The sequence below is a fragment of the Mesocricetus auratus genome, unplaced genomic scaffold (genome assembly GCF_017639785.1).
Source record: "Mesocricetus auratus isolate SY011 unplaced genomic scaffold, BCM_Maur_2.0 Super-Scaffold_100003, whole genome shotgun sequence".
Taxonomy (NCBI): domain Eukaryota; kingdom Metazoa; phylum Chordata; class Mammalia; order Rodentia; family Cricetidae; genus Mesocricetus; species Mesocricetus auratus.
The window spans coordinates 59,145,808-59,173,337 of NW_024429188.1; the positions used below are offsets into that span (position 1 = coordinate 59,145,808).

Consider the following 27,530-nt stretch of genomic DNA (forward strand, 5'->3'; position numbering starts at 1 on the left):
CTTTCCCCTCCCCCATCCTGTGCTTCCAATCTGCTCAGGAGATCTTGCCTCATTCCACCTTCTCTGGGGTGCCATGTATATCTCTCTTAGTGTCCTTCCTGTTTCCCTGCCTCTCTGGCAGTGGGATTGTAGACAGGCATTCCCATGATTCATGTCTAAAATCCATTTAGGAGTGAGTACATGCCATGTTTGTCTTTTTGTGACTGGGTTACCTCACTCAGGATGGTTTCTTCTAGTGCCATCCTTTTTCCTGCAAAGGAATAGGCATCCCTTTAATATAAAAATATTACTTTATTTTTATAGAAAGCCCATCTTTTGTGTAGTCACATATAAAGCCAGTCATAAGCCTAGACTAAACCTGCCTGCATTTTTGAATTATGTAAACATATAACCTTTTCTTTTATCTTTTTTACCCTCTTTTGGATTCTGGCCACAGCCTGAACATATTTTCCCAGAATTCTGTTTTCTCTTCCTTTCTGTGGAACATTTCCATCATGTTCCAAATGACTGTTTCTCAAAATTCCATTGTTAATTGCCATCATGTAACTCAAAAACAATACTTTCACTTATTATCCATTTTCTTCCTCTGGGAATTTACTAAGGTTTATATCTTACCCATCCTGGAGTTTTTCTTTTAAACTCCAAGAAAAAAGGTCCTCAAGCTTTGAATTAATTAGTTTGTTTATTTATTTATTGACTCTTTTGAAATCATTTTAATGAAAAGACTAAGAATCCTGAGAGGAAAACCTGTATTTCTTCAGTAACTTGGGGTATCTGAGGAGAGCCATGTAACATTGCAGGCATGGCTCCACAAACTTCTAGTAACAATATAACCATACATGTTTGTAGTTAATTATGTATGCTATTACTTTATTTGATTGATTTCTTTGCTTTTAATTTCTAAAATAAGATTTCTCAGTGTACATAAAATATTTAGATTATGTCTAACAATATTTATATTTTGTATCAACTTTAAACTAGTCATACATTTTCCCATATAACCTGTTGTTCAAATTCAACAAATAACACCTTCATTTTATGTATTTTATTTTTGAGACAATATTTTTTATTTATTTTTTAATTTAAATTTAGATTAGAAACAAGGTTGCTTCACAAGTGAGTTCCAGGTTCCTCTCCATTTCCCTCCCCTCCTCCAGTGCCCTCCCCCCAATATCCCCTCATTTCCCCAGGGAGGGTGAGGCCTTCCATGGGGGTGTCCATAGTCTGTTTCATCCAGGGCAGGGCCTAGACCCTCCCTCAAGAATTCAGGGTGAGAGTGCATGGCACATTGTTGGATGGGAGTCCAAAGTCCATGTGTATACTCGGGATGAATACTGATCTACTGCCCAAGGCTCAATAGATTACCTAGGCCTCCTCACTGACACCCCCATTCAGGGATTCTTGATCAGTCCCGTGCTGGATTCCCAGGCATCAGCCTGGGATTCATGAGTTAACTCTTGTCAGGTCAGCTGTTTCTGGGGGTTAAACCAGCCCAGTCTTAATCCCTTTGGTCATCAGTCCTCCCTCTCTGTTACTGGCTTTCTTGAGTTCAGCTCAGTGCTTTGCAGTGGGAGTTTGCCTCTTCTTCCATCAGCCACTGAATGAAGGTTCTGTTTCCCAGACTCTCTGGCCATGGAATTTTATTTTATGGGACAATATTTTACTCTGTAGCCCTTGCTAGCTTGGCACTCACTATGGAGATCAATCCAGCCTTGAATTCATAGAGATCCAACTACTCCTGTCTACAAGTGCTAGAAATGAAGCCATGAACTACAATGCCAAGTCAAAAATTTGTAACTTCAAAATATTTTGTTGTACTAAGTTGAGGGAAGTAAGTAGGGCCCTCTGAGTAGTAAATTGTATTTATTGTTTTTTATACTAATAAAATGTAAAACCATAAACATTACAAGATAAGAAAACATATTTTATCCAACCTCAGGTATATCTGTGATTAAAGGAATCACTCTAAGAAAAAGTAAAAAGGAATCTTCACAATAGCATTCATTGAATTTCAGATGTGAGACTAAACAAACTGGGTTGTTTCATCTTATAAATCAAGTTATGGAACCCTGATGACTTAAAAATCATCTTAGAGGACTTTTGTTCTAGTTTCCTTTCTATTGTGAGAAGCACCATAGCCAGAAGAAACTTGGGTCTGAAAGGGTTTATTGGATTTATTCTTCCTAATAAAGTCATCATTGAGGGAAGTCTGGGAAAGAACTCAAGCAGAAGCTGAGGCAGGAACTGAATCAGAAGACTCGGAGGAATGCTGCTTACAGACTTTCTTATCTATCTTTCTTAAACTGCCCATGACTACTTGGCTAAAGTGTGGCACCCTCCACAGTTGGTTGGACTCTGCTACATCACTGAGCAAGCCAGAAATGCTGTACAGAGATGTTTGTAGGCCAATCTGATCTTGGCAATTTCTCAGTTGTGATTCCCCCATTCCCAGAATGTCTAGGTTTGCATCAAAACTACAAAAATCTGTGATAGCTTCATATAGTGGAATAAAGATAATTGGGGAATATGGAAGATTAAATAGATGCCATACATTATCCTAATTATCTATAAAATAAGTTCTTAATCTAAAATTAATTTCATAGCTGTTCCCCGGTCAAATATATTTAGATGCTCTGCTTCTAAATATATTTGCAAAGATAATGGTGAGAATATTGTTTGACATGGAAATACTAACAGTTTTATTGAGTGTCCAACATGTTTGAATATAACAAGAACACAATTTAATCTCAAGCTAATATCAATATGTGTAGTTTTTGAAGTCTCAACTATATATGTATAGCTGATCTACTGAAAACTAGCTCCTGTCAGGTAGTATGTTTCAGTCATTTCATTGACAGAACTGTCAAACAATTTTATATTAGTTTGATTTTCTCTAATATAGATATATTTCATTGAGGTAAAGCATTAAAGATAAGGGAGAGTCAGACCTCTTGTTAAAGATACAACTATGTTACCTACATACTACCTTTTAAGTATATAATTCCAATAAGGGTTTGGAAAGACTTAATTATTATTTGCCTCTATCCCAATAAATTGCGACTTATATATATTTAGAACCACTAGGTTATAAATCTTATTTTAAAAATCAGTATTTAAAAATTACAAATGCATTTGTATAAAAATTACTAATATTGCAACTCATTTGGGAAGAAAGCCTGAAATATTGCTGTATTCATTATGTTATATGACTCAGAACACTTAATTTTTACCCTCCTACTCCCTATTTCTGAATAAGGCTCATTTAATGAAGGAATATAAACCATTTTTGAAAAATTATTGGTTTTTGACACATAATAGTCATTTTCAAAATTTTCTTTTTGACATTCATTTATGTTGGCAATATTATATGTTTAATTTTACACGATTCATTGATTTTTAAGGCTCATCAGCTGCTCTTTTATACTACTTTTCTTGACTTGACATTAATATTTAATCAATTTCTCAGTTGGAACATGTCTTCAGGTAATTATATTTATAAAGGTCATGTGAGTGATATATTCTCAAAGCCGTTGCCTATCTGAGAATTCATTTTGCTTTGTCTTTTAACATCATTAATTGTTGAAAAAAATCTGCACTCATCTGACATTGGTTATTCTGTGTCTATACTATTAGTTGTTTTTACTGCCTATATTCTTGTAAAATTTTGAAATTTATCTCCCAAATAAATGTCCTCTGCAAGAATAAATTTATTCACATGGTTTGTTTTGTCAATCTCCCATCTCTAATATAATGTAATAAACTCTCCATTTAAAATATTTCAAAATACACTGTGGTTAATGTTCATGAAGAGAGAGAAAAAAAGGTTGTGGAGCCATAAATTGTAGGTAACATTAAGAAACCTGTCTTCCAGAGACAAAAGTAGTTACACATACGAACTCACAGTAATTGTGACAACATGTATAATGCCTTCATAAGCTTAGTAGATACAAAACCCCAGTATAGATGGGGTAAAGAAGGACATGCAACACCACCAGAAGCTGAAGAGCTGTTGTTATTCAATTGCTGCTGGGAGATGAAGAGTCAGTTTTCTTTAATGATATGACTCATGGCACATAGTCCACATGCCAGGGAAGACCCTATTCCCAAGGGTAGTTGGGTAACACAAACTGAGTGCAACAGAAGGAAAAAAAGAAAAGAAAAAGAAAAAAGCTCATGGAAGTTAGAAGAGGGAGCAAACATGCTAAAAAACATTGCTTGAAATTCTTAAAATGTCATTAAAAATATTGAACCAAAACCTAAACCTCTTTAGTCTGATATAGGAAATGCATTGAAATTATTACCTGACAACAGAGCACATGTTGTAGTCTCTGGATCTCCTAACTTTATAATCCCACTGGACATCACAGAGGTACAACTCAAAAAGAAAGAAATCATGAGAGGATTGTGATGTGACGAACTAACTGGTAGTGGCACAGGGAATTCGAGAAATAGAGCAGCCTCCTGAGGACTCAGTGGTCCTGGGAAGTTTTATGGGCATCAGTATTTTGATGGGGTCACAAAAGATAGGAACAAAGCCACTTGGTTAATTTCTGCCTTTAGTGAGCTCAGCTCTGTGAAGGCGCAAGCCTATCTCCCAACACGGTATGAGTCCATGGGATCCATGAATATTAAATATTAAATATGAACAGTCAATACCTTTATTTCTTAAAAAGATCCCCCATGGAAGGTCTCACCCTCCCTGGGAAGCAGAAAGGAGATGGGATAGGGAGTCTGTGGTGGGGGCAGGGGAGGAAGGGAGGGAGAGGGAACCAGGACTGACATGTAAAATAAGCTTGTTTCTGATTTAAATTTTAAAAAAGTAAAAAAAAAAAAACACTGACATGGATATAACAAAAGAAATAACCCTTGTGTGGAGAAAGAGAAAATATTTAACCATTATTCAAATTTTAGATTAAAATAAGGATGGTCTTGTCTTTTTTGTTTGTTTTTGTTTTTTGAGACAGTTTCTCTGTGTAGCTTTGGCTGTCCTGGAACTCACTTTGTAGCTTAGGCAAGTCACTCTGTAGATGAGGCTGGCCTCAAACTCAGAGATCCATGGTATTACCTTTCTTTCGGGGTTGCAGAAGGGATAGTGGAAGGAGGGATGACACAGGCACCTTAAAGAAGTTAAAGACTATTTGTATGCCAGGGATAAATACTACCCAAGGCCCCATAGATTACCGAGGCCTCCTCACTGACACTCACCTTCAGGGGGTGTGGGTCAGTCCCATGCTTTCCACACAGCCATCAATCTGGGGTCCAAGAGCTCCCCCTTGTTAGGTCAACTGTTTCTGTGTGTTAAACCAGCCCAGACTTAACTCCTTTGCCCATCAGTTTTCTCTTTCTGACACTGGATTCCAGGAGTTCAGTTCAGTGTTTGTCTGTGAGTATCTGCCTCTGCTCTCATCAGTCGCTGGATGAATGTTCTAATTCACAGACTCTATGGCAGTGGGATTGTATGCTGGCACATCCCTGATTCATGCCTAAATGAGTGAGTACATACCATGTTTCTCTTTTCCCATGCCACAATATGGGATGCTCTCTCAGTTGGGACTCTTGGGGGAGGGTCTAGACCCTGTACTGGATGAAATGATAGTCACTGGAGATCCACCATGGAGGGCCACACCCTCCCTGGGGATCAGAGTGGAGATTGGGTGGGGGACTGGGAAACCTGTTGGTGAGGGCAGGGGAGGAGGGGAGGGAGAGAGAGCTGGGATTGACATGTGAAACAAGCTTGTTTCTAACTTAAATAAAAAAATTAAAAATTAAAAAAAAAGAAGTTAAAGACTTGTCTTTCTCCAGGCAGAGAGTAACTTCTCAGATCTCCCCATAAAATATACTTCCTTCTAGTATCTGGATCAGGTTTCAAATGGACAAGTATAAGATAACACCTCTGTGGAATACATACATTAGGTCAGTAGGACAATTTTAGTTTGTTCATAAGTCTTTGATCACCAAATAATTTAACTAGCTCAGTACTTGTTAACAGCACCTTTCTTTTTGTTATTCAAACAGGCAAAGTCAGATAGAAGCCAAGAATGAAGACAAGAAATAACAAAATTCCCATGGCTAATTAGAAGAGACTATGAGTTTCAAAATATCCTGAACTCGATTCACAGCTAGAGGTTTGATAGTAGGCCTGTACTGATGGAATTCCCTGATCTTACTAACATTTCCCACTATCCTGAAGCTTAACAAAATGGTGGAACAGCCTTTCAAGACAGTTACAGAACCAATTAAGTGACAATATCCTTGAGGGATAGGACAGGGTTCTCCAGGAACTGACAAGGAAAGTTAGAGAAATATATGAAGATAGGAAAAATGTGAATGGTCATAAAACAGCAACTTCTTGTTCCCAGAAGACATTGTGAGAACAAGCAAAAAAAATGCATGGATCAGGTATCTAAACTGGCTCAGTAGGGGAAAGGAGAGGACATAGAGGCCCCACCTATAGTCTAACAGATTCTCAGCTCTGGGTCTCCTTTCATCATCAATGTGATGGTTTGCCTCCATAAAGCTATTGTTTGTTCTCTTTCATCTAGGTCTTTTGTTTTCCATGGATGTTCAATTTCTTTGTCCACCTGACAGAAATAGTTTGGCAATCTCTTAGATAACTATCATCCTCCTTGTTGCAATTCTTGGTGGCTCATAAAGAACCATAGAACTGATCATGACTGTCTAGCACTTAAAGCACTCTCTCTAAGCAAGGGGACTTCCCCAACCATGACTATTGTGATTGGAATCCATAGTCAGTACTCACCTTTGTTGTAAATAAGGAAAGTAGGGGGTTGGGCTACAAAAGAATGGTGCAATTTCCTCTCATCTGGCTAAAGAGAGATTATTTATCTTAGATTATGTCTGGAGTTCCTGTGCAGAAAATAGCAAACCAGTCTTTTCACAGTTAACTATCTCATTTAATGGATAAGAAATTCCATCAGTACAGAGCTTACAATGATCTGACCCTAGCCAGTTATTTCGTGGCTTCATGTAAAGAGTATGTAGGGTAGGACTATTTGCCAATCACTTATATATGATATTTTTTCACTTCAGTCACAACCCCATTAACTTTACCATAGCCTGCTCATTATGGCCAGGGAATCTCTGGATAACATAAGATATTGTTAACCTAGTGGCCAAACCTCTTTGTCAAACAAAATAGCTATCAAATCAAGTGTTTTGAGGAATGAAAGCATGAAAAATATCTTAGGCAGAAACTGAACTATAGGGAACTTGGGTCTAAGTCCCTGAAGCCAGGGACAACAAAGTAATATGGCCTTAAGACAGAATGCTAAAGATGAAAATGAGAAACTATGGAGTAGGGAGGTGAGTAATGAGGAGATGTGGAACTCCCTCTCCTTGGCCTACCACTACTAAGGACAGACTAAATCTCACTAGCTATTATATTTTAACAGGTCTTAGAGTCCATTCCAGGTGGAGTAGAGAATGAAAGTAGGGAAATGTAAACTACCACCCAAGACTTCACTATCTTTCCTCTTCCATCTTGTTGCTAAAGGAACAAATTGGATTCAAGATTCTTCTGAAGTGACCATTGGAGGGCCTTTTTAAACACCAGGCAGATTTATATCCTTATACATTCAAACAACAAACCCTAATTTTCATTTATCAGGAGGCATAGCCTAAATGTACTCTGGAGGGTAGCAAAAAAAAAACACGAAAAACAAAAAATAGGCTACCTCAGGGGAGCTACAATTATATTATTATTCAAGTAGACCATTTCTGCAAAGGAAGGGGAAATTGCACAAGGTTCAACTTTTAATTTATCTTTGAGACCACTTAGAATAATTTTCAACTTGATCCCACTACTTTGATAGTCATCTGTGGTTCCACTCCCACACTTCTGAAATCATGGTTACCTACCCAACCTTGTTATCCTGTCACCAAAATCCGTAGATCCCAACTTGTCTATCCTGGTTCCCCCATATCCCTGTCATCTGTACCCCAGTGAACCTTAAAGAATTTAATGTTAGGTTTCCTGACCACCATAAGAGGTTACTGTTTCTGTCATGGGAGATGATGGACAACTTCACACACACACCTATGTCCAGAGAGCATTTTAGTTAGCACAGCTTAAAGATATCAAAAAGGAATTAGATAGATACACTGAGAACTCAGATCAATATGTCCAACTATGAAAGCTTGTTAACAGTCTTTACAACATGACCTGGAGGGACACCACACTCATCACAGAACTGTGGTTCTCTATGTTCTTAATGTTGCAACTCTTTGAAACACTTCCTCATGTTTTGGTGAATCCCCCAACCATCAAATTATTTTTTTGGTATTTCATAACTGTAATTTGTTACTATTATGAATTTTAGTATAAATAGCTGATATGCATCTCCCAAAGGAGTATTGACCCACACATTGAGATTCGTGGTAATAGAAAATATATTAACATCAATAGAAGAAAAACCAGAAGATTTTGGAAAGGACATAGCAATAGTAATGTCTACCACTTGGCCTAGAACCAAAAATTGCAAACCAGTGGTGGTTTGGATTAAAATGGCACACATAGGCACATAGGGAGTGGCACTGTTAGGAGGTGTGTCCTTGTTGGAATAGGTGTGGCTTTGTGGAGGAGGTATGTCACTAAGGGTTGGGCTTTGAGGTCTAAGAAGCTCAAGCCAGGCCAGTGTGTCACTGTCACTTCCTACTACCTGTGGATCCAGGCAGTATTCTACTATAAGAGAATTTTCTGAGAATGGGCAACTTACTTAGTGCTATCTTTTTACTATACTGGCCTCTAACAGTATTCTCTCCAATTTTTCAGCAACTTTGATTCTAAACTCATAATATCCTAGGGAGAAAAATTAATGAATTCAACCTTTGGGCTAAGGCCTCCTCCCTTCATTTTCTAGACTGTTCTAAACAATAGTATTCTGGCAGTAATTAAAATGTAGACTAGTTTAGCATATCAAAGCTGTCAGTCACAAATAGAGGCCCTGATGCAGTGCCTATTTACATTTCACTATAGGCCACTGAACTGGCCTAAGAACTCCAACCGGTAGATGTCTTCCCTCCTTAACCAATGAGTCCTGAACACTAGAGTGACCATTGCTCCACCACCAACAGCAATCAGTGTCAACATTGGAGACAGGGGACTGATGAAGAGTTTAAGGGATATATGTAAATAGATAATTTAAGAAGGGAACTGATGAGTGCATGGGACATTGGTGAATATGGAAAGCAAGCACAGGGACCCTACAAAGATGAATTCTAATTCACAGAAGAAACTGGAAGGGAAGACTGCAGTAAAGCACAGAACATATATCCAAATAAGACAAGTAAGGAAAAGAGGAAGACACAAGGGTGCTATAAAACTCCCAGCTGAAGTTTAATTAATAGACTCTCCACTCTGGGCCTCACCCTTAAGGGACTTACTTGCTTGCTTCAGTAAAGCTGGAAGTTTCACTTCCTCAGTTTATCTGTCTTATGTCTTGCCTAGATATTCAATTATTCATCCATTCCATATAATAAACTTGGCAGTTCCTAGATGACCACCATCTCCTCAGTTATAGTGGACTATATTTTTTAAAAAGTATATTTAAAAATATGCATTCAATATATGGTACTGTCTTCCCTGTAGCCAGGATATATAGCTCCAGATATTAAGGGGTGAAAACAGGAATGAGTCCACTCTCACCTCTAATGGCCCACTGGGGAACACTTTTCTATCTGTTCTCGTAACAATGTGTGTTACTGTGTTGGAATATTATTTTAAGGTGTGTGACTTTTATTTATGCTGTATTTTTAACTTTGTGAAGTTGTGATTCTTTGCCTGTCTGATGAGGAAGTCCTGTGTATATGTCAATAAAGCACTGTCGGCCAATAGGGAAGCAAGATAGGTGGGACTAGGTGTTGAGGAGGATTCTGGGAAAGAGAGACACAGGCAGACACAATGTAGCCCACCACAGGAGTAAGAGGTCTGAACCCAATTATGGGTTAAATACTTAAGTCAGAGCTAGCCAGTAAGAAACAAGCAGATGGCCAACAGCTTCATAATTAGTATAGTGTCCTGTGTGTTATTTAGGGACTGCAACTGTGGCAGGGCCCAGGCACATGGCGGGGAAGGCTACACTCTACACCTGTCTAAAATAGCCAATGGTCTAATAAAGAGTTAAATGGTTAATAGTGAGGCAAGAGAAAGGATAGGTGGGATGGGCAGCCAGAGACTGTAAGCAGAAGGAGAAATGAAGAACAGGGAGCAATGAGAGAACAAGGGGAGGAGGACATCAGCGGCCAGCCACCTGGGCAGCCACAGAGAAAGAAGGAAAGTAATATATACAGAAGTAAGAAAAGGAAAAAGGCCAGGGGCAAAGACAGATGGGATAATTTAGGTTAAGAACAGCTGGTTAGTAACAATCCAAGCTAAAGCCTGGCATTTATAAATAAGAATAAGCCTCGGTATGTGTGATTTATTTCAGAGCTGGGTGACAGTCCCCCCCAAAAGCCAAAAAAGCAAAAACATTGCACAACATATTCCTGACCTGGAAGTTTAAGTTCCAGAAGGGGAAGTGCTTCTGCCAGGAGAAACAAAAATGTGCTATTGAACTGAAAGCTAAGGCTTCCACTTTGCCACTTTGAGTTTCTGATGTCCTACGTCAACAAGCCATGAAAGAAATAACCATGCTAGGAGGGCCAAATGGTTTAGAATAGTACGGGGAAATTAGACTGCTTCTTCACAATTGGGGTATGATAGATTATATCTGGAGTACAGGAGATTCTTTAGGGTGTCTCCCGGTATTACTATTTCCTGTGAGCAAGGTCAATGAGAAACTCCAAAAACACAATCCAGGCAGGATAGCAAAACCCCCAGACACTTCAGAGATGAAAGTCCTGGCTCCAAGAGATGAACCAAGACTTGCTGATGTACTTGTTGAAGGTGCAGAAAAAATAGAATTACTAGTAGGGGAAGATAGTTATAAATATCACGCAAGGCCAGATGAGCAGTTCCAGAAATGGAGTTTGTAAATTATATGACTGTTTCTGTCCTATTTTGTTAAGTATATGTTTCTGTTCTTATTCATTCAATAAGTTCTGTTCCTTTAGAGAAACCAGAGTAACACTATACATTTGATAAGTTGGTTAATATTTAAAATATGAAAGCATTTTAAAACATCAATAGCAAGGAAAAACAATCCAACAAAAGAATATATAATAAAAATTTGAAAAGTCTGTATCGTGAAGAAAGCAGTTACCTGAATGAATAGACAAACTTCGAAATGAGGGAAAAAGTATTTCTCAGGTATACATCTAAGAGTGTCAATGATGTAGACAAATCTTTTTGTGCACTATGAAATATTTGTTGTCATTGATTTAGTAAACAATAGACTGTTCAATGGCTAAGTGTGTGGTTAGGCCATCCTTGCAGACCAAAAGAGAGTGGGGAAGAAGGAAGGCAGAGTTGCTTGTAAGCCAGATGCAGAGGAAGCAGGAGATGAACATGCTGTGATGAAAAAAGGTACTGCACATTGTAGAGCATAGATAAGAAATAAGGCTTAATTTAAGTTGTAAGAACTAGTTAGTAATATGCCTAAGCTATCAGCAGAGTATTTATAATCATAATACGTCTCCATATGGTTATTTGGGAGTTGTCTGGTAAGACAAAAACTTCCACCGACAAATGTCGACCATGTGTATTCACATAAAGCTTGAAAAAGTTTTTTTTGTTGTTGTTAAAAACACAGCTTCCTGATGACTGCTTACTCTTGGGTAGAATTGATGCTAGTAGCATGGCTTGGCTCTTTTAAGAAATCCTGCTACCAAACACTTAAAGAGTTAAGTAGGGTTTATGAGCAGCAGGCAGTATGCTACTCAGCGGCAATGTGAACCCAGAAACTTCCCAGAGTGGAGGGCAAACATGACTGCCCAGTGCCACAGCCACCATGATAGGTTCTCAGGGATCCAAGGGGGGAAGAGTTACATATTTTGAATTAGCTCTCCGGAATTGGGCATTGCTACTAACAAGAGGATGTAAGTCATTACATTCAGTAAGGGATGTTTTGAGTACACAAATACATAACACAAAAAGGGGTTGTATCAGAAAACTCTACATCATTGATATTCCTAGGTCTTAAAGCAGTCTCTTAAAAAATACTGTCTAGCGTTGCTGTTATAAAACACCATGACTATAATCAACCTATGGAAAACAAGTTTAATGTATCTTATGGTTCCAGAAGAATAAAAATACATTATGATGGAGAAAGCATAGCAGCAAGGACCATGTGTGGTGGTAGAGGTAAGAAGCTGAGAAACCACCTCTTCAATGGTAAACAAAAAGGAAAGAGAGTGAATTGAAAGTGGATTCAGGCTACAGATTCTCAAAGCCTGCCTCCAATGATTTATTTCTCCAGCAAGACTGCAACACCTCTCCAGACAGCACCACCAGCTTGGGATCAAATGTTCTAATACCTAAGCTTATGGGAGCAATCTCAAACAAACCACTATGTATCCCTATCAGCAGAGATAAATATAAAATGTGCTATTTATTACAATATGTAATAATTTATTGTCAAAATAACTTTTAAAAATGGCCAAAAGGACAAACAACACAATAAACTGGCAAATGAATTAAACAGAAAATTCTCAAAGGAAATACAAATCACCAACAAATACATGGAAAAATGTTCAACATGCTTACTGCTGGGAAATTGCTAACCACATTGAAATTCAATTTCATCCACATCAAGAACATTTATCAAAGAAAATAAGAGAATAAAAATAATATATGCTACTGAAGATTTTAAGAAAAAAGAAATATGATGGATGACTTATGGGAATGTCAATTAGTTCATCAATTGCAGTTATCAGAATGTAGGCATCTCAAAAGTCAAAAAGAGGAACAACCCTATTATTGTATGATAGAATAGAGTCCTTTTTGTGGGTTCTTACTTTACTAGATAAATTTAGAAACTAGATAAATTTGGACTTGGAAGTGAAATCAAGGGCAGTTTCATTGGAGTTTGAGAGCAGAAAACAAATGTAGAGCAGGCAAACTGAAGATCCTAATAGCTGCCAACAGAGAGCTACATACGAATAGAGAAAAATAAAATCCTGCTTTCTCAATTAGAGGTCACAAATGCCAGAGTATCGATTTTCCATTTCCCAGCATCAGTCCACAATAGCTCCTCAGCTAAGGGTGAGACTCCATGAACTACTCCACCATCTCTCAGGGCATTATGTCTGCTCCATCTTGTCTAAGACGTGTATGTACAGTACCAGGTACTTTGAATTCACATGTACAATTGCCCTAACATGTCAAGCAAATACACCTTTGCTACAGACATTTACTCCACTTGATTTAAATTGTTTTCACCTGCCTTCAATGAAGACCCCTAAGCCATGGGGGAAAGGAGGTGACCTATAAACAGCCGATTCAGAGAGACCACCCCACTGTGTGTTATTATCTGAATATTGACAAGCTGTGTCTTTACAGATCATCACCTATAGCAAAACAAAACAAAAAACAAAAACACATTTCTGATAAGTGTTATGAGATGGAAGACTAAGACTTAGGGGGCAGTTTATTACTATGTCCACATAGCAGAATAAGATATCAGGTTGTGCCCTACAGCCTATAACCTACCATACCATGGCTTTTAGGCCCAGTAAATGGTAACAAATGTAAGTTTTGTTTTGCATAGCAGTCTTTAAAGTCCAATTAGACAGTGGTTGGTAACTCCCAGATTATTTGTATCACTTCTACACCAGTGCACAGCTATTACTGTGACTTGAAGGTTTCATGACAGAGTGAAATTATTGATTATGTGTCTCCTCCTGTAGCATGGATGACACATGCTAGCAATACAAAAGCTAGCCAGTAGAAATGAAGCATTAATAGAAATACCAGACTGATTTATTCATTTCCTATATCACTAGTGCTTCTACCTTCAGCAAAAAGTTCTTACTATCAAGTTATGGAGGGTAAGCAAAACCAATAGCAATATGCTATAATGTATTGGAAAGACTATAAGACACAATCATTAATTTAAAAAGAGAAATGACATATATTTCTCAACATGAGCTTTTAATGTGTTTATGGTATCTTGGAGAGTCATTGTCAGTTAAAATAACACCATTTAAAGTCCCTTTATTATGCATATGTGTACACTTTTACAGGATTGCTTCTTCATATGACTTTTAGTGTTAGTTCTTCCTCTACATACTCTATTTTCTATCAGCATCTTTGAACTCATAATCCACATAGCCCTTCTTGTTCCGTTATTCCCCCTTTTATCTTCATACAACCTGCACTTTATTCTCTTTCCCATGAAGCACTCCTTATAGCCATTGACTAGTTTTCAAATTTCTATGAGTACTCCAGTTTAAAAACATTCATATAAAGACTCAAAGCTTTACAGAAACTTCTCAGTTTCAGGAGGTCCCATTTATTGATTGTCGATCTCAGTGTTTGTGCTACTGGTGTTATGTGCAGGAAGCAGACTCCTGTTCCAATTCATTCAAGGGTACCTCCCACTTTCTCTTCTAAGAGGTTCAGTGTGGCTGGATTTATGTTGAGGTCTTTGATCCATTTGGACTTAAGTTTTGTGCATGTCAATAGACATGAATCTATCTGTAGTCTTCCACATGCCAGCATCCAGTTATGCCAGCACCATTTGTTGAAGGTGATTTCATTTTTCCATTCTATAATTTTAGCTTCTTTGTCAAAATCAGGTGTTCATGGTGTGTGGGTTACTATCAGGGTTTTCAATAGACTCAATTGGTCTATCTGTCTCTTTTTGTGCAAATGTCAAGCTGTTTTCAGGATTGTAGCTCTATGATAGAGTTTAAAGTCAGGGATGGTGATGCCTCAGGACGTTGCTTTATTGTACAGGGCTGTTTTAGCTATCCTGGGTCTTTTGTTTTTCCATATAAAGTTGAGAATTGTTTTTCAAGGTCTTCGAAGAATTGTGCTGGGATTTTGATGGGGATTGCATTGAATCTGTAGATTGCTTTTGGCAAGATTGCCATTTTTACTACATTGACCCTACCTATCCAAGGGCATGGGAGATCTTTCCATTTTCTGATATCTTCATTAATTTCTTTCTTTAAAGACTCAAAGTTCTTGCGATTTAGGTCTTTCACTTGTTTGGTTAGCATTATCCCAAGGTATTTTATGTTGTTTGTGGCAATTGTAAAGGGTGATGTATCTCTGATTTCTTTCTCAGCCCATTTATCATTTGTATATAGTAGGGCTACTGATTTTTTTAGTTGATCATGTATCCTGCCACTTTGCTGAAGGTGTTTATCAGCTGTATGAATGCCCTGGTAGAGTTTTTCGGGTAACTTATGTAAACTATCATATCATCTGCAAATAGTGAAACTGAGAAGTTTCTTAAGGCAAAGGACACAATCAACAAGACAAAAGGCAGCCCACAGATTGGGAAAAGATAATCACTGATCCCACATCTGACAGAGGGCTGATGTCCAAAATTTACAAAGAACTCAAGAAACAAGTCTCCAAAACAACAAAGGATCCAGTCAAAAAGTGGGGGTACAGAACTAAATAGTGAATTCTCAATAGAGGAGTATAAAATGACTGAGAGACACTTAAGAAAGTGCTCAACATCCTTAGCCATTAGGGAAATGCAAATCAAACAACTCTGAGATACTATCTTACTCCTGTCAGAATGGCTAAAATCAAAAGCACCAATCATAGTTCATGATGGAGAGCATATGGAGAAAAGGGAACTCTTGTCCATTGCTGGTGGGAGTGCCAACTTGTACAACCAATTTGGAAATCAGTATGGAAATTCCTCAGGAAAATGGGAATCAGTCTACCACAAGATCCAGCAATCCCACTCTTAGGCATATACCCAAAAGATGCACATTCATATAACAAGGACATCTGCTCCACTATGTTCACAGCAGCATTATTTGTAATAACCAGAACATGGAAGCAACCTAGATGCCCCTCAACTGAAGAGTGGATAGAGAAAATGTGGTACATTTACACAATGGAGTACTACACAGCAGAAAAAAAAAGCAATGGAATCTTGAAATTTGCCGGCAAATGAATGACACTAGAAGAAATCAGCCTGAGTGAGGTAATCCAGTCACAGAAAGACAACATGGTATGTACTCTCTCATATATGGATTTTAGACATGGATCAGGGTAGTGCCAGCCTACAGTCATGCTGCCAGTGAGTTTGGGAAACAGGGAGGACACTAAAAGAGAAATGCATGGTACCCCAGAGAAGCAGAATGGGACAGGATCTCTTGAACAGATTGGGAGCGTGGAGGAGGGGAGAGGGAGCTGGGAAAAAGAGAGGGTTAGAAGAAGAGGGAAGAGGAGGACATGCGGGAGCAGGAAGGTTGAGTTGGGGGAATAACTGAGGAGAGAAAGATGAGAGATACCATAATAGAGGGAGTCATTATAGGTTTGAGGAGAGATCTGGCACTAGTGAGATTTCCAGAGATATACAAGGATGACACCAACTGCCAAACTAAGCAATAGTGGAGAGGCTATCTTGAATGCCTTATATGCCATGATGCCTACCTTATATGCCATCCTAGAGCCTTCATCCAGTGACTGGTGGAAGCAGAGGCAGACACCCACAGCTAAACACTGAACTGAACTCCAGGAACTCAGTTGCAGAGAGGGAGGAATGATGAGCAAAGGGGTCAAGATTTGGCTGGTTAAACCTACAGAGCAGCTGACCTGAACAAGGGGGAGCTCTTGGGCCCCAGACTGATGGCTGATATGCCATCATGGGACTGGTCCAGACTCCCTAAATTGGGTGTCAGCGAGGAGGCCTCGGCAATATTTGGGGCTTCTGGTCGTAGATCACTATTTATCCCTGGCATTTGAAAGGACTTTGGGAGCGCATCCCACATGGAGGGATGCTCTGTAAGCCTGGACACATGGGGGAGGGTCTAGCTCCTGGCCTGGATAAAATGACAGACTCTGGAGATCGCCCATGGAGGGCCTCATTGTCCCTGGGAAGCGAGTGGGGAATGGGTGGGGGGTTGGGGTAGTTGGTCCGAGGCATCGGAGGAGGGGAGGGAGAGGGACCTGGGATTGACATGTGAAGCAAGCTTTTTTGTAATTTAAATAACATAAAGAAAAAAGATTTAAAGCTAGCATCTACATATAAGAAAAAACAAGTAATTTCTGCCTTTTAGAATATGGATTACTCCATGAAGAACAATTGTTTATCTGTGAATTTCATCATTTCATTTTTCTTTAGAGCTGAATAGTTCACTGTGTTTATGCACAACATTTTCATTTTAAGTGGATGCACATCTATGCTCTTTCCATTTCTTTCATATTGTGAATTAGAACATCTATGAATGAACATGGCTGAGCAAGTTTCTCTTTACTAAGCTATATAGTCCTTTAGGAATGTATTTATAAGTGGTGTAGCTAGTTCATATGAGTAATTTTCATACTGATTTCCATGTGGCCTTCACCAATTTGAACTTTTACCATCAATGAACAAGAGTTCTTCTTTCTCGACATCCATAGCAGCATTTGCTGTCAAGATTTTTGGATCTTGACCATTTTAACTGAGGTAAATAGAAATCTCAAAGTAGTATTAATTTGCATTTTCCTGGTAGGTACTTATCTTGTACATTAAAATAAAAATTCTCAGCTACTTGCAATTGTTCTTTTGAGAATTATGTTTATTTTCATGCCCCATTTTTAATTTTTGTATGCGTGTGTTTGTGCATGTGTGTATGTGTTTGTAGTCTTTTGAGTTACTTGCATGCATATTCTGGACACAAATCCTGTACTAGTTGCACAGCTGTCAAACTTTTTCCCATTCTTAGGATGCTTCTTCACTTAAGTGATGTCCATTCCTGTACAGAAGCTTTTCAGTTTCATAAGATGCCATTTGTATGATTTCTTCAGATTTATCTCTGGAACATCTCCCCATGTTCCAGCAAATTATTCTAGAACCATGAACAGAGAAGCAGCACTAAGTGGACTTGGTGAACTTAAATTGGAGAGAGAAAATATATGGTGGGGATAGGAAAAACTGGAGTGGAGGAAAATGATAGAATTGATTAAAACACATATATATATATAAAATTTTCAAAAATAAAAATGGCAGAACTTCATGGCAATTGAACTTAAATAACTAAGTTGTTATTTGAAGTTGTTGCTATAGTACCATAATCTGCCATAGTTTTTTTTAAAATTCTGGATAGAAGGGCTGGAAAGATTGCTTAGTGATTAAGGACGTGAATTGTTCTGCCAGAGGACAGGGGTTCACTTCCCAGCACCACACATGGTGGCTCACAGTACCAATGCATCCAATACCCTGTTCTGACATTGACAGGTACCAGGTATGCATGTGGTACATAGACATACATGCACTGGGTATATAATCTTTTATGTGTTGTCCAAACAATAAAAATAATTAAAGTAATGTATGTTAAGTGGAATGTAGCTTCTATATGTTTATGTTTTTATATAAGGCAGAAAACACACACAGAGAACAAATATTACTGTTCCTTTAGAAGAAGAGGAGAAGGAGGAGGAAAAGGAGGAGAAAGAAGAAAGTAGGAAGTCTGAGCAATAGATGTCTGGGTGGATCTTCTTTAAGTTTGTGCCGGGGTAGTTTTTCAACAGAGCTTGAGAATCCCCAGAGTCTCCCAGAATGTTATGCCTTACTGATTTAGAATTTTGTAAAGAAAGAAATAAAGGAAGAAAGAAAGAAAGAGAAAGAAAAACTTTCACACTGTTTCTGAGTTCAGAAACTGAGCAGAATTAGAAACAGAAATAACTCCATTTAATTGGGATCTTTGTTATTGTTTCTTACAGTTTCAGAGGGTGAATTCATGACAAGGAGCAGACAGGCAGCCATGGCACTGGGGCCATAGCTGAGAGCTTATATCCTGATCTATAAGCTGGTATCAAAAAGTGTTGCCTGGCATAGGCAACTTAGAAAAGGCAGATTATATAAATGGCTTGTTTATATTTCTGAGGGTTAGTCCATAAGCATATGGCAGGGAGCATTGCATCTGACAGACAGGCGTAACACTGGAGCATTAGCTGAGAGCTTGTGTGTTGAGAAAAAATCCTGAGAGAGAGGGAGAGAGAGAGAGAGAGAGAGAGAGAGAGAGAGAGAGAGAGAGAGAGAGAGAGAGAGAGAGAGAGAGAGAGAGAGAGATTGAGAGAGCAGACTTAGAATGGTGAGGGCTTTTGAAAACTGCAAGTCTACCCCTAATGACATACCTTCTTTTAAGATCACAACTCTTCTTCCTCAATCTTCCCTGATCCTTAAAAACACACTAATATATTTTCTTTCAGTTTACATCCTTAACTGCCACTTATTCTCAACCTCTTGTGCAAATGTGGGTCTCTGCATTCACCTCAATTCACTCCAAAGAAAAGATTCTCTGATTAATGCTCAGAGTAGCTTTTATCTGTGGATATAAAAAGTAAGTACTTAGAAGGTGTTTGGATAGTTATTTCAATTTACTTAGCAGTGTATGCTCTCCCTGAAAAAAAGAGTCTCATATGTTTTGAAATGGGTTTTTAGGTCTAGACTTTCATTCCCATTGTGAGTCAGGCCTTAAATAACACAAGCTAAGAGTAATTGGTTACCCCTATAATAGTTGTCCTCCTATTGTACAAAAAGGCACTTCTTGCTAGGCAGGTGATTGTTGTAGTTCATAAGGCTGACAGCTTAGTAACAACAGTGATGCCTTTATACCATAAGAATCTGTCATTGTTCCTATCCCATACTATGAAAGCTGGCCAGCAGGAAAGAAATTTCCAGCTCAGTTCAAGCTTGATTTTTTTTCTCTATTTTGTAGAACAGTGTGTGATACCTTCAGCAGTAGGGTGTTATCAAATACTTATTGTATGTAAATCAGAGAAACGCAAGAGCTTGCATTGTTTTGGGGTTTTCTGTGGTTTCTGGCAGCAACAACTCCTATGGCAGTAATGCTATATCTGGCATTGCAGTTTTTGTTTAATAGTAGTAATGCCATTATCCAGCCATATACAGTATCTTCCTTTTTGGTTAGGTTATAAAAAGTAGGTTTCCATGTGATTTTTTTCATGTCTTGTTTGCTTTGGTTAACTCTTTCCCTGCAATCCCCTTATTTCTGACATTATCTCATCCCCCCTCCCTGATGAAATTGTCCCATTCTTTCTCTCTGCCCTCATTTTGCATATGTGTTTTATTTCCTACTCCATTAAACCAGCCTCCTCACATCTGCGGTAGCATTTGTATCCTAGGTGATGACCACATGACTCTGGTGATATGGAATCTAAAGCTAGTTGTCATTTGCAGTTTTAGTGAATAAGGATGTTAAACTTTTTGCATGTTTTCCAGCTGTGAAAAATAGAATATTTAGTGTAGATATTAAAACAAGTGTTAAAGGAAAGAAAAAGTCACTAGGAAACAAGAAAGACCAACCTATTTGTACAGGCTTCTCAAGGGAAAGTCACAATTAAGTGTCTTAGTATTAGTCATATGTAACATTTTAGTGGCTCTCAAGTTACATCTCAAAGGGTTTCTAAGAAATACCTTTTACCCAGCAGAGGTCCTGCCTGTCCAGGAAAGAGGGAGCTGCTTAAGCTCTGACAGATGGCGGGAGGTGGGGATGGGGTGGGGGGGTGAGGAAGATGACGACGATATCGGACATATGACACAAACTGACCTAGGGGACTAGGCAAGTGTTGGCACTGGCTGCTGGAGAGCAGGTAGAAGCCAGGCACTAGGCCCTACAAGCAAGCCAGACTGAGGTCTTGACACTGGCCACCACTGGGGACACCATGAGCCAGTCAGGATCCATGAGTTGCTACTCAGGAGCTGCCAACGGCAGCCTGGGCTGGTCTAATGGTGTGTCCAAGATGACTGCAAAGGACTTGTCTGAGCACAGGAAGAAGTTCTCCAACTCCAATGCCATCATACATGAGACATCACAGCACCATGTCCAGCACCTGGCCACATTCATCATGGACAAGAGCGAGACAATCGCGACAGTGGATGATGCAATCCAGAAGCTGGTACAGCTGAGCTCCATGGAGAAGGTCTGGGCCCAGGAAGTGCTGCTGCAGGTGAACGACAAGCCACTGAGAGTGATGGACTGGACGTGGAGTCTCAGGAGAAGCTAGAGAACTTCCCACTGTCCACCGTGCAGAGCAGCCAAACAGTGCTAAACCATTTTTGTTAACACTCTGTGTTGCTGCTGGTGTGCTAGGACTCAGACCAGAGCAAGCCTGACATTCACTTCTTCCACTGCGATGAGGTGGAGGCTGAGCTGATACACGATGACATTGAGAGTGCCCTGGTTGACCATTGGCTGGGGAAGAAAATGCAGCCATAGACCTTAAAGGGACACCAGGAAAAGATCCATCAGAGCCTAGACCCCATTCCCTTCCAGCAACAGGCTGGAGAGTCCCTCAGGCCAAGAACCCAGTAGGCCTGAGTAGGCTTGCCATTGCCGGTGCCATTCAATGAGCCAGGTTATCGCCACTGGGAATTCCAGGATGAGGAGCCACAGGCCGTGCTGGATCAGAGAATAGAAAAGGAAACGCAAATCCTCAACTGTGCCCTGGATGACACAGAATGATTGAATGGTTTATGGCCTGGCTGCAGAAGGCAGCTGAGGCCTTCAAGCAATTGAACCAGAGGAAGAAGGGGGAAGAAGAGCAAGAAGGGGCCGACAGAGGGTGTTCTCACGCTTCGAGCATGGAGCATGGCCCCCCTCAGGAGGGCAGTTTGTTGACTGTTTCCAGAAAACCAAGCTAACCATCAGCCTGCTGGCAACGCTGCAAAAGCATATGCGGAACCCCAGTGTAGCTCAACTGGTATATTTTCTCTTCCGGCCCCTAGATCTGATTGTCAACACCTGTGGAGGCCCAGACCTTGCATGGTCTGTCTCCCCAGCCCTTTGTTGTCCACTGAAGCTGTGGGCTTTCTGCGTGGCCACCTGGTCCCCAAAGAGATGACACTGTGGGAATAACTGGGGGAAACCTGGATGAGGCCTCGCTCTGAGTGGCCCCAGGAGCCACAGGTGCCACTTTATGTACCTAAGTTCCACAGCGGCTGGGAACCACCCCTGGTTGTCCTACAGGAAGCTCCCTGGGAAGTAGAGGAACTAGCATCTGTGCCCAGTGACCAGCTGACCCCCAGGAGCCAACTATCCATATGAAACTCCCAGAATCACAGCCTCTCTTCTGAGTTCTCAGCCCCAGAAGACATTGTACTACCAGGCAGCTCCCCATATACTAACAGGGGCTACCAGCCAACACCACCACCCATGGCCAAGTATGTGAAGACACTCTATGACTTCACAGCATGCAATGCCAAAGAGCTGTCCGTGCTCAAGGACGAGATCCTGGAGGATGGCCGGCGGTGGTGGAAGCTGTCGCACCTGCTGTGCGGCCTGCATCCGAGAATGTAGCGGGGTGGTCGGGATAGATGACACAGAGACCGGTCGGTTGCTTTAAGAAAACTTTATATTTCCCAAGTCAGCTTAGGAGGAGACCCCAGTCCGCTTAGGAGAGCTCTCAGGTGAAATCTCAGGAGAAGTCTCCCCAAGAAAAAGGGCTTCCCTTTTTAAGGACTTTTGCCATCCATTTACATACCATTCTTTCCACTTCTCACCCTCCTGGCTGGTGGTTTAATCTCCGGCCCCAGAATCGGGGAGACACCACAGGGGGCAGGAAGAGGCATCTAGCCATAGGAGGTGTGGAAGGCATGGTATTTCAGTGAGCCAGCCCTTATCTGAGCCCTATCAAGCTTTAAAGCACTGAATTGTTTTCAGTAAACATTACATAGATGCCTGCTCCCAGGCCGAAGGGGAAGTGGGTTTCTGCTCAAGGTCTGGTGTCCCCACAATTCACCCCTTTTTATTTTTAAATGAGGCACTCCTGTCTTAGGTCAAGTAGGGTCACCCTCCCTGGCCCGTCTTTGGGGGACCTTGAACCCCTGTTAGGTGGGAGTGGGTCTTCCCCACAAGTTGCCCGTCATTGAAGTAGCCCCACCCTTAAAATCATTTGTAATAAGGGTTTATGGCTATCGGGATTGCCATGGGCTAAGGCACTTTGAACTCAGCATGAAGCCAGAATGCCTACTGCCACTGTTACCATTCCTAGGACCCCCACTGACATAGCGCCTCTCTGTCACCTGTCCATCCCCCGATCTGGGCCTTAGCATTCTACCACCAGCCTTTCTTTGCTACAAGGGTGATTTATAGTTACAATTTGACGGTCAAAACAGTGATAACGTTTACAATTATTTTAAGATCTACTTAGGAAAGCATTAGAGAGTGCGCTTGCACAGATACATTAGGTACAATCATTGATGTTACACATGTAGCATTATAAAAAATATGAACAAGAGGCTTGTTGCACTATTTACAGGGTACCAATTTGTTCCTGTGGTGATGTAGTCTGTTGATTTAATGTCAGTAGTATCAGCCGAACATGCAACCCGAGTCAAAGTCTTTTTGTCGCACCAGGACAAACCACATTTCTCCAGAAAAACACACTGTGATTCCAGAAACAGGAACTACCGAGTCTGATATTTCAAGTGACCATGTCCTGTTCAAATACTGAAAAAAGGCTTTTGCCATTCATTACAGTCCATACCAATGTCTAAATGTTAAATGGGTCCTTTTTCCCCCAAAGGGAAAAGCTGGCAAAATGAATTCTGTTGTTTTAAGGTGTATCAAAGGCTAGCTGCTAATCTTCCAGTTTTGTTGGCTTTGGGATGAAAACTCACGGGTCCAGGAGGTTGATGTAGCAAGCCTGATGAGAAACTGGAAATCTCCAACTGACTGTTTTATTTCTTTTTCGGGCTGTAGATTTGATGACATCAAGGGTCAGGAACACTGATTTAGGAGATCTCGAACTGGCTTGAGCAGGCTCCCACGGTCTCAGGTCCAGTTTTTTCTGCTCCATGCATCTCACCAGATGTTGTGACCGCTACTGAAGCTTTATTCTTTTCCTGTAAGAAAACACAAACATGCCCTCGACCCCAAATTAGGGTCTTCTCTACTGTCTAGTGTATGGATGTTTCCATTTGGCCTGAGTAATAGTTATTTAACTTTCATTATGTCAGAATCTGTCTGAAGCAGATTCCTCACTGGCATTTATATTTTATAAATATTTAAATGAGGAGTGGATTATTTAATGAATCATGTGGAGACTGGGGACATTATTCCCTTTTATTTTTAAATTTTGTTTGAACTGTTGAAGTTGGACCATAACAGTAGAAGGATTTGTCTACCCTCCTTAGTCAACTATCTAGGTGAATTGGGATCACTATTTAAAGTATTAGTAGATGTCCTTTAAAAGGGACATAACCATTAAGTACCTTTGAGAATTATTTAAGGATTGTAAACTATACTATGTCCCAAATAGTCCTTTTTTTTTTCTAACCTGTAGCTCTCACTAGCTGACAAGGCCTCATTTGCATCTGAGCTGACAGGGCCTAATTTGCATCTACACAGACACCTTTGGGGGTGGGGGCCTGCCAAAGCGGCAGGACAGTTCCCTGAAAAAACCTCTCTTTCTCTCTCTCTCTCTGACTGGCTCTGAGGGCTTAACTTGAATTTTTTGTTAAAATATTAACCGACTGACTGGATGTTTCTTTTGGCTATATCTAAATTGATTTAGGTAGTTTTTAACTGTTTGAAGGGATTTAAGTATCCCTTTAATCATATCCAAGGCAATTAGAACAGTTGCTTTTGTCAACATTCACGCATTTACATTTTACACTTTATACATACTGACGTGGCCACGTCCATACACACAGACCATGCATACATATCTCTCCTTGCCTAGGTTATGATTAGTTTGTTGAACTGAAACTTCTTTAACAGAACAACTCCAGTCAATCTTTGAATTAAAACAAAAGGTTGAAAAAGTCCTGTATGTCCCTCGTCATTTCTTCATTAGAGAAGTTTTGAGCTACACTCAGGGGCTACAGCCATACCCACTCCTTGTAATTCTGTAGATGCAAAGTGGAAAGGCCAGGCTTTTGCCAAAAGTTTTTAGAGATGACTCACAAAATTCAATAACCTACCCTATATAAATGTAACCAAACATTTTTATTTTATATGTCTTTGTCTTTTTCTTTACTGAATACTAATACCTCATTTATTAACTGTTACCAGTTTTTTAAATTTACCCATCTTTAATCTATCCTCCCATTGAGGATGATCCTCCAAACCACCCTCTAACTGAGGGCAACTTTTTATCTTAGGTTCCCTTTTTTTCCTGACCTTTGTTAGGTGAGGACCTAGACATTTAATCCAATCCACCCTTTAACTGAGGGTGATCTCTTAGGTTCCCTTTTTTTTTTTCCTGACCTTTGTCAGGCAAGGTCCTAAACATTTAATCTGGTACCCCTAGCTTGGTACCCCCTTTTTAATACATACTTACTTATAGCCTTACTTGTTGGCCAGTCTTTTAAATCTCTCAGTTTTTCTTTACTTTTTTGACCTCAGTGGATCAGGTGAAAGACTGGAGATTTCTTATTTTACCCTCCTTTTTTTTTTTTTTTTGACTGGGTTTCTCTCTATCCTTTTGGAGGCTGTCCTGGAACTTGCTCTATATACAAGGATGGCCTCCATCCTACCTACCTCTGTCTCTCGAGTGTTGGGATTAAAGGCATATGCCACCAACACCCGACTCTAAAGATCATAGCGAACATCCTTCCAATCTGGGACATTTAAGTCTCCCCCAGTAATGAACCATGGACTCGCACGTTCAATCCATTTTAAAAAGCCTTCCAAGGTTTTAGGCTTTACTGTAGTCCCATGTCCTTCAAGTAACTTTTTAACTTGATACTGTAATTTAAGCTTCCCAGAACTATTCCCCATGGTTTCTTTTCTTTTTTCCCCAATCTGTCCCCGGCCAGAAAAAGAGATGAACCGGCTCACTTACCTCGCTTTCATGATCTCGGTGGGACCTCCAATTGTCGCACCTGCTGTGCGGCCTGCATCCGAGAATGTAGCGAGGTGGTCGGGATAGATGACACAGAGACCGGTCGGTTGCTTTAAGAAAACTTTATATTTCCCAAGTCAGCTTAGGAGGAGACCCCAGTCCGCTTAGGAGAGCTCTCAGGCGAAATCTCAGGAGAAGTCTCCCCAAGAAAAAGGGCTTCCCTTTTTAAGGACTTTTGCCATCCATTTACATACCATTCTTTCCACTTCTCACCCTCCTGGCTGGTGGTTTAATCTCCGGCCCCAGAATCGGGGAGACACCACAGGGGGCAGGAAGAGGCATCTAGCCATAGGAGGTGTGGAAGGCATGGTATTTCAGTGAGCCAGCCCTTATCTGAGCCCTATCAAGCTTTAAAGCACTGAATTGTTTTCAGTAAACATTACATAGATGCCTGCTCCCAGGCCGAAGGGGAAGTGGGTTTCTGCTCAAGGTCTGGTGTCCCCACAGGAAGCTTCATAATCGCAGTGACCAAGCTGGTTACGTGCCCCACAGCATCCTGATTGGGGCTCAGCAGAAGGACATGGGTGCCTCCTTGGAAGAGTCTGGCCAGAAATACTGGGGTCCTACCATCCCCACCCACAAAGCACCCCCAATTTTCACAGGGAACAAAGAAGAGCTAACTCAACAAATGGACGATGTCAATGAGGAGTTCATAAAAGAGATCACCCACAAGGGACAGTTGCAGCATCATTTCTGCGTGGATCACAGCCGGTCAGTGCACCTGCCGCTTACCTTCCAGTCAGGGCCGAGGAACTCTGTGTCTGGCTGGAAGTCAAGGCCTTCAGCAGCAGGATCGTGGAGAACCTGAGAATCTTCACTTGGCCCCAGCTCTTCTCTCTCAAGGAAGAGCCGAAGAAGGTGTGCAGGGAAGAGGGCAGTCATGTGTACAGCCAGCTCATGGTTCAGAAGGCCTTCATGGAGCAAAGTGGGTCGGAGCTGGAGGAGCTTATGAACAAAATTCATCCCAAGACCCAGAAGGGGGCAGAGGACAGCTAGACGGAGCTGCACACTTTGTCAGAGGCACAGGGGAAGCTGCATCTGTAGCAGGCCCAACCCGAATGCATGGAGTATTATTTTTTTATGTGTATTATTTTATACCAAGGACACAGATGGGCTGGGTGTTGCTGGCTTACCTGTCTCCAGGCAGGGTCCTGTGCATGGGCCCAGATACACTTACGGGTGGCTCCTTTGGTACCACAACCCCAGCCCCAACCCATACTCTCCTCTTCAAACCAAGGCCAGTCTCATCCAAACCTATAACTGGCAGTGCCAGTCCCCCTCAACCTGCTGCTAAGGCCCCAGGACTCTCCAGGTGGGCAAGGCCTCTTTCCCAGCCTTCCCTGTGCACACTGGGACTGCTGTGCCATGTGTCTCTGGGCCCAACTCCACACCTCTCCCTTGTGTTACTTGCTTCTACATTCTCTGGTCCCTGCATCCACCGTGCACTACCTGCAGGATGGGCCTGAACTCCCTGCTAGCCAGCTTGATGACCTCTCCCACTCCTTTCAAACTGCTAGCACCCCAAGAACCACCTGGTCAGCGGCTGCAGGGCAGGAGGCCTTGGGTGCCCTGCTCATGTAGAGTATGCTAT

The 27,530-nt window shown here is 40.7% G+C and overlaps 1 pseudogene; it reads left to right on the forward strand.

Moving 5' to 3' along the window:
• The first annotated feature begins 20,755 nt into the window (after nt 1-20,755).
• LOC101830631 lies at nt 20,756-26,935 on the forward strand (annotated as a pseudogene).
• The last annotated feature ends 595 nt before the right edge of the window (nt 26,936-27,530 follow it).